Source organism: Nerophis lumbriciformis, linkage group LG05 (assembly GCF_033978685.3).
Source record: "Nerophis lumbriciformis linkage group LG05, RoL_Nlum_v2.1, whole genome shotgun sequence".
Lineage (NCBI taxonomy): Eukaryota > Metazoa > Chordata > Actinopteri > Syngnathiformes > Syngnathidae > Nerophis > Nerophis lumbriciformis.
The window spans coordinates 11,685,028-11,695,000 of record NC_084552.2 but is presented as its reverse complement, the minus strand read 5'-3'; the positions used below and the strand labels follow the sequence as shown (position 1 = coordinate 11,695,000).

The 9,973-nt window shown below is 47.2% G+C and overlaps 1 protein-coding gene across 1 annotated transcript in view; it reads left to right on the top strand.

The window, feature by feature from the left end:
* slc38a4 (solute carrier family 38 member 4) overlaps positions 1-9,973 on the top strand; it is a 161,053-nt gene that overhangs the window by 901 nt on the left and 150,179 nt on the right. The gene's annotated exons all lie outside the window — the stretch shown is intronic.

Genomic DNA, 9,973 nt, shown 5'->3' with positions numbered 1-9,973 from the left:
CTTTTCAAAACGCCGCTGTGCGGAGTGGTACAAGGACGTAGGGAGGCACTGCCTTTGCGTGCCGGCCCAATCACATAATATCTACGGCTTTTCACACACACAAGTGAATGCAACACATACTTGGTCAACAGCCATACAGGTCACACTGAGGGTGGCCGTATAAACAACTTTAACACTGTTACAAATATGCGCCACTCTGTGAACCCACACCAAACAAGAATGACAAACACATTTCGGGAGAACATCCGCACCGTAACACAACATAAACACAACAGAACAATTACCCAGAACCCCTTGCAGCACTAACTCTTCCGGGACGTTACAATATACACCCCGCGCTACACCTACCCGCCCCACCTCAACCTCCTCATGCATGGCCCAAATTTCAAGCTGCTGTTTTGAGGCATGTTAAAAAAAAGAATGCACTTTGTGACTTCAATAATAAATATGGCACTGCCATGTTGGCATTTTTTCCGTAACTTGAGTTGATTTATTTTGGAAAACCTTGTTACATTGTTTAATGCATCCAGCGGGGCATCACAACTAAATTAGGCATAATAGTGTGTTAATTCCACCACTGTATATATCGGTATCGGTTGATATCAGAATCGGTAATTAAGAGTTGGACAATATCGGAATATCGGCAAAAAAGCCATTATCGGACATCTCTATTAACAACATAACTTTTACTTCTCAGACCAGCTCCTTGATAGACATCTTTTACAATCAAGCAAAAATATGAATGCAAAGGGTAATAATAAACACCTACAATGTGATATATTAGCAATTTTATGCGGAAATTTGTTGTAAAAATGTGCTTCCGCATCTGGCTGCTCTGAAAACAAACTCCGCACACTATGCTTTGTTCCTGGTCTGAGCTACTGTGACGTTGCGCAGATTTCAACCATTGAATTACTTTCTATTAGAGATGTCCGATAATGGCTTTTTTGCCGATATTCCGATATTGTCCAACTCTTAATTACCGATTCCTAATATCAACCGATACTGATATATACAGTCGTGGAATTAACACATTATTATGCCTAATTTTGTTGTGATGCCCCGCTGGATGCATTAAACAATGTAACAAGGTTTTCCAAAATAAATCAACTCAAGTTATGGGAAAAAAATGCCAACATGGCACTGCCATATTTATTATTGAAGTCACAAAGTGCATTATTTTTTTTAACATGCCTCAAAACAGCAGCTTGGAATTTGGGACATGCTCTCCCTGAGAGGTGGGCGGGGCTGGGTTGAGGTGTGGGGGTGGGGGGGGGGGGGGGTTAGGTGGTAGATGGGGGTGTATATTGTAGTGTCCCGGAAGAGTTAGTGCTGCAAGGGGTTCTGGGTATTTGTTCTGTTGTGTTTATGTTATAAATAAATAAATGATAAATGGGTTGTACTTGTATAGCGCTTTTGTACCTTCAAGGTACTCAAAGCGCTTTGACACTACTTCCACATTTACCCATTCACACACACATTCACACACTGATGGAGGGAGCTGCCATGCAAGGCGCTAACCAGCAGCCATCAGGAGCAAGGGTGAAGTGTCTTGCTCAGGACACAACGGACATGACGAGGCTGGTACTAGGTGGGCATTGAACCAGGGACCCTCGGGCCGCGCACGGCCATTCTTCCACTGCGCCACGCCGTCCCTGATGTTCTCCCGAAATGTGTTTGTCATTCTTGTTTGGTGTGGGTTCACAGTGTGCCGCATATTTGTAACAGTGTTAAAGTTGTTTATACGGCCACCCTCAGTGTGACCTGTATGGCTGTTGACCAAGTATGACTTGTATTCACGTGTGTGTGTGAAAAGCTGTAGTTATTATGTGATTGGGCCGGCACACAAAGGCAATGCCTTTAAGGTTTATTGGCGCACTGTACTTCTCCCTACGTCTGTGTACACACTACAGCGGTGTTTTAAAAAGTCTTAAATTTTACTTTTTGAAACCGATAACGGTAATTTCCGATATTACATTTTAAAGCATTTATCGGCCGATAATATCGGCAGTCCGATATTATCGGACATCTCTACTTTCTATAGTTCAAGACTTACGGTCATTTAAAAGCAGCACTGACCGTCATAATGGCGGCGACAGTTTTGATGTTAGAGGTCTACAAAAATGATGTAGAATGTCCGGCGGGCCGGATTGAAAATCTTAATGGGCCGCATGTGGCCCGCGGGCCGTATTTTGCCCAGGTCTGTTCTAAGGCTATGTCTACACCAAGCCAGATAAGCCTTTAAACAAATAATGATTTAGCCTAAGCCCCGTTTCAGCCACACTAACCCATCGTTTAAGGCGGTGTTTTTCAACCACTAGTGTGCTGTGAGATATTGTCTGGTGTGCCGTGGGAAATTATGCAACTTCACCTAATTGGTCCAAAAAAATATTTTTTGCAAATCAATAGTTATAATTTGCAAATAATGTGCCGTTGCTTAGTGTCTGTGCTGTGTAAAACTCAGCAGGGTAACCCATACTTGCCAACCCTCACAAATTTTCCAGGAGATTCCCGAAATTCAGCGCCTCTCCCGAAAACCTCCCGGGACAAATATTCTCCCGAAAATCTCCCGATTTTCAGCCGGAGCTGGAGGCCACGCACCCTCCAGCTCCATGCGGACCTGAGTGAAGACAGCCTTTTTTCACGTCCGCTTTCCCACGATATAAACAGCGTGCCTGCCCAATCACGTTATTCCATACGAGGCGTCCGGCATACCGCCGATGAGCATGGTGCAGATGGAGAAGATCTTCTATGCGTCCGTGTTGGCGCACACGTTGCCAAAGCCGACGCTGGTCAGGCTGCTGAGGGTGAAGTAGAGGGCGGCGATGTACGAGCTGTGCACCGACGGGCCGTTGACCGTGTTGTTGACGTAGGGCATCTCCAGGCGTTTGCCCAGCTCATGGAGCCATCCTTGGGGAAGAGACGGGAGGACAACAGGGTGACAAGAACTAAATCATCCAGACTAGAGATACATTGTATTATTATGTCCATCTTACCTAAAAATAAATATATTTATTAATATAATTTTTTTTTAAATAAATACATTTTTACTATATTTAGCTAAAAACATCAAAATTAATTTGTATTTTTATTTGTATTTTTTCTGACTCCTTATTACATCTAGCCATAGAATTATACATTAAAATAAACATATTTGTAATAATTAATTTTAAATCATCATCATCATTCATTTAAAATGACCATATTTAATTATTAAAATAATTGCTTGTTTATCAACAACTTTAGCATTTTATTCATTACATTTTGAAGCTCTCAGAAGCCAAGTTATGTTATATTCCTTAAGATTTATTTATGCAAGTTTGAAGTATCAATGATCTAAACACAGTTTTGTTTGCATATTTTCAGGATGTAGATATACATACATATATATATATATCCATCCATCCATCCATCCATCCATCTTCTTCCGCTTATCCGAGGTCGGGTCGCGGGGGCAGCAGCCTAAGCAGGGAAGCCCAGACTTTCCTCTCCCCAGCCACTTCGTCCAGCTCCTCCCGGGGGATCCCGAGGCGTTCCCAGGCCAGCCGGGAGACATAGTCTTCCCAACGTGTCCTGGGTCTTCCCCGTGGCCTCCTACCTGTCGGACGTGCCCGAAACACCTCCCGAGGGAGGCGTTCGGGTGGCATCCTGACCAGATGCCCGAACCACCTCATCTGGCTCCTCTCGATATGGAGGAGCAGCGGCTTTACTTTGAGCTCCCCCCGGATGACAGAGCTTCTCACCCTATCTCTAAGGGAGAGCCCCGCCACCCGGCGGAGGAAACTCATTTCGGCCCTTGTACCCGTGATCTTGTCCTTTCGGTCATGACCCAAAGCTCATGACCATAGGTGAGGATGGGAACGTAGATCGACCGGTAAATCGAGAGCTTTGCCTTCTGGCTCAGCTCCTTCTTCACCACAACGGATCGATACAGCGTCCGCATTACTGAAGATGCCGCACCGATCCGCCTGTCGATCTCACGATCCACTCTTCCCTCACTCGTGAACAAGACTCCGAGGTACTTGAACTCCTCCACTTGGGGCAAGATCTCCTCCCCAACCCGGAGATGGCACTCCACCCTTTTCCGGGCGAGAACCATGGACTCGGATTTGGAGGTGCTGATTCCCATCCCAGTCGCTTCACACTCGGCTGCGAACCGATCCAGTGAGAGCTGAAGATCTTGGCCAGATGAAGCCATCAGGACCACATCATCTGCAAAAAGCAGAGACCTAATCCTGCAGCCACCAAACCAGATACCCTCAACGCCCTGACTGCGCCTAGAAATTCTGTCCATAAAGGTTATGAACAGAATCGGTGACAAAGGGCAGCCCTGGCGGAGTCCAACCCTCACTGGAAACGTGTCCGACTTACTGCCGGCAATGCGGACCAAGCTCTGACACAGATTATACAGGGAGCGAACCGCCACAATAAGACAGTCCGTTACCCCATACTCTCTGAGCACTCCCCACAGGACTTCCCGGGGTACACGGTCGAATGCCTTCTCCAAGTCCACAAAGCACATGTAGACTGGTTGGGCAAACTCCCATGCACCCTCAAGGACCCTGCCGAGAGCATAGAGCTGGTCCACAGTTCCACGACCAGGACGAAAACCACACTGTTCCTCCTGAATCCGAGGTTCGACTATCCGGCGTAGCCTCCTCTCCAGTACACCTGAATAGACCTTACCGGGAAGGCTGAGGAGTGTGATCCCACGATAGTTGGAACACACCCTCCGGTTCCCCTTCTTAAAGAGAGGAACCACCACCCCGGTCTGCCAATCCAGAGGTACCGCCCCCGATGTCCACGCGATGTTGCAGAGTCTTGTCAACCAAGACAGCCCCACAACATCCAGAGCCTTAAGGAACTCCGGGCGGATCTCATCCACCCCCGGGGCCTTGCCACCGAGGAGCTTTTTAACTACCTCGGCAACCTCAGCCCCAGAAATAGGAGAGCCCACCACAGATTCCCCAGGCCCTGCTTCCTCATAGGAAGACGTGCTGGTAGGATTGAGGAGGTCTTCGAAGTATTCTCTCCACCGATCCACAACATCCGCAGTCGAGGTCAACAGAGCACCATCCCCACCATACACGGTGTTGACACTGCACTGCTTCCCCTTCCTGAGGCGGCGGATGGTGGTCCAGAATTGCTTCGAAGCCGTCCGGAAGTCTTTTTCCATGGCCTCACCGAACTCCTCCCATGTCCGAGTTTTTGCCTCCGCGACCGCTGAAGCCGCACACCGCTTGGCCTGTCGGTACCTGTCTGCTGCGTCAGGAGTCCTATGAGCCAAAAGAACCCGATAGGACTCCTTCTTCAGCTTGACGGCATCCCTCACCGCCGGTGTCCACCAACGGGTTCTAGGATTACCGCCACGACAGGCACCAACTACCTTGCGGCCACAGCTCCAATCGGCCGCCTCGACAACAGAGGTACGGAACATCGTCCACTCGGACTCAATGTCCAGCGCCTCCCTCGGGACATGTTCAAAGTTCTTCCGGAGGTGGGAATTGAAACTCTCTCTGACAGGAGACTCTGCCAGGCGTTCCCAGCAAACCCTCACAATGCGTTTGGGCCTGCCAGGTCTGTCCGGCATCCTCCCCCACCATCGCAGCCAACTCACCACCAGGTGGTGATCGGTAGAAAGCTCCGCCCCTCTCTTCACCCGGGTGTCCAAAACATGAGACCGCAAATCCGATGACACAACTACAAAGTCGATCATGGAACTGCGGCCTAGGGTGTCCTGGTGCCAAGTGCACATATGGACACCCTTATGTTTGAACATGGTGTTTGTTATTGACAATCCGTGACGAGCACAAAAGTCCAATAACAAAACACCACTCGGGTTCAGATCCGGGCGGCCATTCCTCCCAATCACGCCTCTCCAGGTTTCACTGTCGTTGCCAACATGAGCGTTGAAGTCCCCCAGTAGAACGAGGGAATCACCCGGGGGAGCACTCTCCAGTACTCCCTCGAGTGAATCCAAAAAGGGTGGGTAATCTGAACTGCCGTTGGGCGCATAAGCGCAAACAACAGTCAGGACCCGTCCCCCCACCCGAAGGCGGAGGGAGGCTACCCTCTCGTCCACCGGGTTGAACTCCAACGTGCAGGCTTTGAGCCGAGGGGAAACAAGAATTGCCACCCCAGCCCGTCGCCTCTCATTGCCGGCAACGCCAGAGTGGAAGAGGGTCCAGCCCCTGTCAAGAGAACTGGTTCCAGAGCCCTTGCTGTGCGTCGAAGTGAGTCCGACTATATCTAGCCGGAACTTCTCCACCTCACGCACTAGCTCAGGCTCCTTCCCCCCCAGCGAGGTGACGTTCCATGTCCCAAGAGCTAGCTTATGTAGCCGAGGATCGGACCGCCAAGTGCCCTGCCCTCGGCTGCCGCCCAGCTCACATTGCACCCGACCTCTATGGCCCCTGCTATGGGTGGTGAGCCCATTGGAGGGGGGACTCACGTTGCCTCTTCGGGCTGTGCCCGGCCGGGCCCCATGGGGACAGGCCCGGCCACCAGGCGCTCGCCATCGTGCCACACCTCCGGGCCTGGCTCCAGAGGAGGGCCCCGGTGACCCGCGTCCGGGCGAGGGAAATCTGGGTTCCTTGTTCGTGTTCTTCATAGAGGTCTTCGAGCTGCTCTTTGTCTGATCCCTCACCTAGGACCAGTTTGCCTTGGGAGACCCTACCAGGGGGCATAGAAGCCCCCGGACAACATAGCTCCTAGGATCATTGGGACACGCAAACTCCTCTACCACGTTAAGGTGGCAGCTCAGAGAGGAGTATATATATATATATATATATATATATATATATGAAATACTTGACTTGGTGAATTCTAGCTGTAAATATACTCTCCTCCCCTCTTAACCACGCCCCCGCCCCACCCCCGACCAAGCCCCCCACACCCCCACCTCCCAAAATCAGAGGTCTCAAGGTTGGCAAGTATGGGGTAACCACGTAATACTCCATGTCAGTAGGTGGCAGCAGGTAGTTAATTGCTTTGCAAAAGTCGGAATGTGTCGGGTGAGACGAGGATGGTTTGTTGTAGGGGTGTAACGTTACACAAAAATGTCGGTTCGGTACGTACCTCGGTTAAGAGGTCACGGTTCGGTTCATTTCCGGCACAGTAAGAAAACAACAAAATATACATTTTTTGGTTATTTATTTACCAAATTTGTAAACAATGGCATAACATACATACATATACACACAGGGTCCATTGCCAGGGTTCATGTGGTCAACATATATCTAATAAAAAGTAAATAAGATAAGTAGAGATGTCAGATAATATTGACCTGACGATATTATTGGCTGATAAATGCTTTAGAATGTAATATCGGAAATTATCGGTATCGTTTTTTTTAATTATCGGTATCGTTTTTATTTTTTTTTTATTTTTTTTTAATTTATTTTTTTTTTAATTAAATCAACATAAAAAACACAAGATACACTTACAATTAGTACACCAACCCAAAAAACCTCCCTCCCCCATTCACACTCATTCACACAAAAGGGTTGTTTCTTTCTGTTATTAATATTCTGGTTCCTACATTATATATCAATATATATCAATACAGTCTGCAAGGGATACAGTCCGTAAGCACACATGATTGTGCGTGCTGCTGGTCCACTAATAGTACTAACCTTTAACAGTTAATTTTACTCATTTTCATTAATTACTAGTTTCTATGTAACTGTTTTTATATTGTTTTACTTTCTTTTTTATTCAAGAAAATGTATTGTAAAATGTATTTATCTTATTTTTTTATTTTATTTTATTTTTAAAAAAGGACCTTATCTTCACCATGCCTGGTTGTCCAAATTAGGCATAATAATGTGTTAATTCCACGACTGTATATATCGGTATCGGTTGATATCGGTATCGGTTGATATCAGTATCGGTAATTAAGGGTTTGGTCAATATCGGAATATCGGATATCGGCAAAAAGCCATTATCGGACATCCCTAAAGATAAGGCTCAGAATGGTTTCTTAACAAAACCTTTCTACATATAAAGTGCTTTTTTTGATTGATTGTTTGAGACTTTTATTAGTAGATTGCACAGTACAGTACATATTCCGTACAATTGACCACTAAATGGTAACACCCCAATAAGTTTTTCAACGTTAATCAACATTAAACTGCCTCAAGTTGTTGCTCAGATTAAATAAAATGACAAAACTTTTCTTCTACATATAAAAAGTGCAACATTAAATAGTTTCAAGTCAACTCAGCCCCCCCCCCCCCCCCAGCCTGGCTAACTTGGCAGTAAGAGGATATATGGGCTTATTGTTCTTCCACCATAGAAGTGGGTCAAAATATAGTTTTTAATGCAATATGGTCTTAAATCTGCTGCTATAAAAACATTTGTTATTGCTTTAGCCCTGCCTGACTCGCCGAGGAGAGGCTGCTTGAATGTGGTGGTGACGCTTCAAATGGGTTAGCATGTTTGAGGTGTTGTCAGAAGCAGCTGCTGAACAATGTCGGCAAACTTCCGTCCTCCGCACCGCGCAGCCGAAGTGTTCCCAAACGGGAGATCGTAACGAGGCAGGAGGGTCTTCCAGCTCTGGCTTTTACATGTTGTCCTAGCTCGGTCGCTGCTAGCATGCCGCGTGTTGTGCCTCGGTGTGCATTGTTTACACAACGTGCGGTACGCTACTTAATATGTTCGTGTGGAAACTCGTTCGGTACACCTCCGAACTGAACCGAAACCCCGTACCAAAACGGTTCAATACAAGTAGACGTACCGTTACACCCCTAGTTTGTTGTGATCCCTATATGCAGACCACAGTGCCAAAAATTAACGAAAGGGAAAGGAATAGGCAAAGGCTATGCAAAACGAAAGTAAAATTGAACTGGCTACAAAGTAAACAGAAACAGAATGCTGGACAACAGCAAAAACTTACGGCGCCCACAAAGTACATCCGAACATGACATGACAATCAACAATGTCCACTCAAAGAAGGATAGCAACAACGTAAATAGCCTTGATTGCTAACACAAAGCAGGTGCGGGGAATAGCGCTCAAAGGAAGACATGAAACTGCTACAGGAAAACACCAACAAAACAGGAAGGGCCACCAAAATAACAGCGCAAGACAAGAACTAAAGCACTACACACAGGAAAACAGCAACAAACTCAAAATAAGGCACGACGACCTGGTGGAGTTTCATTTTTTAACATTTTCTGCCGGTGGTGTGCCTCTGGATTTTTTTCATGAAAAAAATGTGCCTTGCCTCAAAAGAGGTTGAAAAACACTGGTATAAGGTTCCCCTTTTTACACGGGTAAGTCAGCCGTGTATTTCTTGAATCTCCGGCTCTTAGCTTTGTATGGACTCATTGATCGTCTAAACCAGGGGTCGGCAACCCGCGGCTCCGGAGCCGCATGCGGCTCTTTGATCACTCCGATGCGGCTCAGCAGCTTACTTGCTGAACCCCCCGATTTTCCCGTGAGACTTCCGGATTCACGGATTTCAGTTTCTCTCGCAGAAAACTCCCCCGGGATTAATATTCACAGGTTTTCCACACTACAGCTATAATAAGGGCGTACCATGATGGTACAACATTTGGCACCCTCTACAATCTGTATTAGCAGCGTGCTAGCCGAACACTTGTTATACAATATACATCTTGTGCTTGCACACGTACGTGACAGCAAGGCATACTTGGTCAACAGCCACACAGGTTACACTGACGGTGACCATATAAAACAACTTTAACACTCTTACTAATAATGTGCCACACTTTGAACCAAAACCAAACAAGAATGACAAACACATTTTGGGAGAGCATCTGCACCTTAACACAACATAAACACAACAGAATAAACACCCAGAATCCCATGCAGCCCTGACTCTTCCGGGCTATATTATACACCCCTGCTACCACCAAACCCCGCCCCCAACCCTGCTCCCCCCCCCCCCCCCCCCCCCCCTCTCTTTCTCTGTTCGTCGGTTGAGGTGGGCGGGGTTTGGTAGCGGGGG